General features: G+C 38.2%; 1 protein-coding gene across 4 annotated transcripts in view; it reads right to left on the bottom strand.

Annotated features, from left to right (window-relative positions):
- Csde1 (cold shock domain containing E1) overlaps nucleotides 1-3834 on the bottom strand; it is a 42098-nt gene that overhangs the window by 23764 nt on the left and 14500 nt on the right. The window lies entirely within an intron of this gene.

The raw sequence follows: 3834 nt of genomic DNA, 5'->3' as shown, positions 1-3834 counted from the left end.
AGAGCTAGTTCCAGGACAGGCTCCAAAACCACAGAGAAACCCTGTCTCGAAAAACAAACAAACAAACAAAAAAAATCAATGGGAAATAGAATAAAAATGCTGCAATTACATTTCTGCCTGAGATAAAAATTAGTTCCTGTAAATTCTCTGTATTTACAGATCAGCCCCCATTAAGCTGATGTAGCAGTTAAATTTCACAGATAACTCAAATGTTCTGAAAATTAAACTACGACTCACTAGGCTGACAGTGAAGTCCTTATTTCTTTATTCATTTGCTCTCAGCACACTACAGTTTAAATATACCCAACTGAATGACCCTACACATTCAGTTATCCAGCCAACTCCACAGCAGAGGCACTTTCTGCAGAAACTTATGTGGAAGGTAAGTACAAGCACATGGGAGTTGACATTTCTATTCCCAGTACTAGCTATTCAACCTCATTATGAAAGAAATGACTACTTAATGAGATCTAATGAGTATGTCAGGCTTATATTAGCTGCAAAAAAACATACTACATATATAATATCCCTGTGATATCAATTCATAATAGGATGAAGTTTAAACCAAAACAAAAAAGCCAAGCATGGTGGTTCATGTGTATACCTAACATTTGACAGCATAAAGCAGGAAGACTGAGTTGAAGGCCAGCACGAACTACAATGAAATCCTGTTTGACAAAAGAAGATAAAATAGCACAAACAAAAACAATCCTCCAAAACAGTGGTTTTCAAGCTGTGGGTCACAACCCTTGGGAGAGGGGGTCACCTAAAACCATTAGTTATGAAATAGCAATGAAAATAATTTTATGGTTGTGGTCACCACAACACGAGGAACTGTATTAAAGGATTGCAGAAGAGAACCAGTGCTCCCAAACAAAGCAAACACTTAAACCAAGCATGGTAATACATGATTTCAATTCCAGCACCTAGTAAGTAAAGACTTGTTACCAAAAGATTTAGAAACAAAGAATCAAGAAATACTGCCCACAAAACAAATGAGTATACAAACCATACTTATCTGTGAAGATAACAGAAATCTGCATAAACAGTAACCTATTTTCATAACATTTCTCATGTTTATTATATGTACTCTTCCAAGACAATCACAGTATAATAACACAATCTATAAATAAACTTTCATAGGCTTCTTTTTTTCTTTTTTTGGTTTTTTCGAGACAGGGTTTCTCTGTGGCTTTGGAGCCTCTCCTGGAACTCCCTCTGTAGACCAGGCCGGCCTCAAACTCACAGAGATCCGCCTGCCTCTGCCTCCTGAGTGCTGGGATTAAAGGCGTGCGCCACCACCGCCCAGCCTTTTCATAGGCTTCTTACTGACATATAATCAAATTAATTTGAGGACCATTGTTCTAGGCTACCGACTTAGATCATGAACTACAAAGTCCTATTTCTTTATATTTAGATCTTAATCTTACCACGTGGTCCTTAGAAAGACTTACTTAGTAGCAAGATATTGGGATCCAGGCTATACTGCTCTTTGATCTTCTCTCTAAATCTCCACTGACCTGTGCTCTTTTCTGTAGCCTTTAACCACTTTAGAGACTGTTTAATCCCTCGTAGGAAAACATATACTCAACTTTATTTAGTTTTTGATGTTTTAAATCAGTCTCGTAATATAGTTCTAGTTGGCCATGTACTATGTAGCATAGGCTAGACTTGAAATAGCAGTCTTTCTGCCTTTTTTTTGAGTGCTGAAAATACAACTTTGGAAATGTTTTAATTTTTTTCAAAGAACTCCTAATAATTTGAGTAAATTATATACTTTTATGTAATTACACTTATTTCTTCACCAACATTGCCAAAACCCTATTCCCAGCACTTGGAAGGAGACAGGAGGATCTGTGAGTTCAAAGACAATCTGGTCCACATAGCTAGCTTGGAGAGGGAAGGGGGATGAAGTAAACAGAATGGAATATTCAATATAAAAACCCACAAAAGCCAACACTTACGTAATGCAAAGTGCTCAGAAAGAATGAAAAAAAAAAACTAAAAAGGGGGGTGACATCACAATTTCTAAATTTGAAATCAATTTTTAAAAATTCAAAAGGCCTTTGATTTTTGTATTTGCAAAGTTTTATACTCATCTGAGGGAAATATGCAGTTAATTTCATAGAAATATTAAAGAATTTAAATAAATCTGTAGAATTAAATTACCAGAACATGACTTTGAGAACTATGACTTTTTGTTCAACTAAATCCCTGGAGTCTAAACAGTGGATGCCCAAAGTGTAGATACTCACTTGTTTGAACTATTAAAAGGTTCTACAACAAATGAACAAATCAATGAATTAATTTTGAAGACTTTGAGAAAATTTGAGCTTTGTCAAAGATTAAAATACCTCTGACAGAGACACTTAAGGAAATGCTCGACATCCTTAGTCAGAGAAATGCAAATCAAAACAACTATGAGATTCCATCTTACACCTGTAAGAATGGCCAAGATTACCCCTTTGGATGTCAGTGTGGCGATTTCTCAGAAAATTAGGAAACAACCTTCCTCAAGACCCAGTAATACCACTTTTGGGTATATATCCAAAGAATGCTCAATCGTGTCACAAGGACATGTGCTCAACTTATGTTCATAGCAGCTCTGTTTGTCATAGCTAGAACCTGGAAACAACTTAAATGCCCCTCGACCAAAGAATGGATAAGGAAAATGTGGTACATTTACTCAATGGAGTACTACACAGCAGAAAAAAAATAACGACAGCTTGAATTTTGCAGGAAAATGGATGGAGCTAGAAAACATTATTTTGAGTGAGGTAACCCAGACACAGAAAAACAATTATCACATGTACTCACTCATAGGTGGTTTTAAAACAAAGGAAAGAAGCCAGCCTACAAAGCACAATCCCAGAGAGATTGCGGACACTAAGAGAGACTTACATAGATCTAATCTACATAGGAAGTAGGAAGTAGAAAAAGACATGATCTCCTGAGTAAATTGGGAGCATTGAAGGGGGAGGGGAGTGAGGCAGGGAGGGGAGTAGAGAAAAATGTAGAGCTCAATAAATATCAATTAAAAAAAAAACCCTCTGACAGTCAGACTATGGTGACTCATGACATTAATCCCAGCACCTGGGAAGCAGAGGCAGTCAGACAGCTGAGTTTGAGACCAGCCTGGTCCACAAGTTCCAGGACAGCAGGGTTACACAGAGAAATTCTGCCTCAAAAATAAATAAAACCCTCTGATAGAGCTAACACATTCATATACTTTCATGGTAGTAAACTGGTGTAAGCTTTTTGATACCCACTTTGGTAGCATTTATCAAAATGGGGAGACAGGGTTGGGTTACAGTCTTATCATACACAGGATCTACACTTAGCTCTGACACAAGTTCAATAATGGTCATGCATCAGAAAAGATATGTAAATCAGGTGTAGTGGCACAGACCTTTAATCTCAGCACTAAGAAGCAAAGGTAGATGATTTATGAGTTGGAGATCAGCTGGGTCTACACAGCAGCGTTCCAGGTTAGTCAGGAACACCTGTAGTAGGAAGAAAGGGAGGGAGGGAGGCAGGAAGAAGGGAAGGAAGATGGATGGATGGATGGATACACAGAGCTAGGTGTGATGATACATGACTGCAATCTTAGCACTTGGGAGATGGATGCAGGTATTTAAGGCCATCCTCAGCTACATAGTTTGTGATTAGTCTGAGCTATATGACACATTGCACAAAAATTTTATGCTGTTAAAAAAAATTATAACTGGCTGGGCGATGGTGGCGCACACCTTTAATCCCAGCACTCGGGAGGCAGAGGCAGGCGGATCTCTGTGAGTTCGAGACCAGCCTGGTCTACAGAGCTAGTTCCAGGAC

The sequence above is a fragment of the Microtus ochrogaster genome, chromosome 21 (assembly GCF_000317375.1).
Source record: "Microtus ochrogaster isolate Prairie Vole_2 chromosome 21, MicOch1.0, whole genome shotgun sequence".
NCBI lineage: Eukaryota > Metazoa > Chordata > Mammalia > Rodentia > Cricetidae > Microtus > Microtus ochrogaster.
This window is presented reverse-complemented; position numbering and strand designations above follow the sequence as displayed.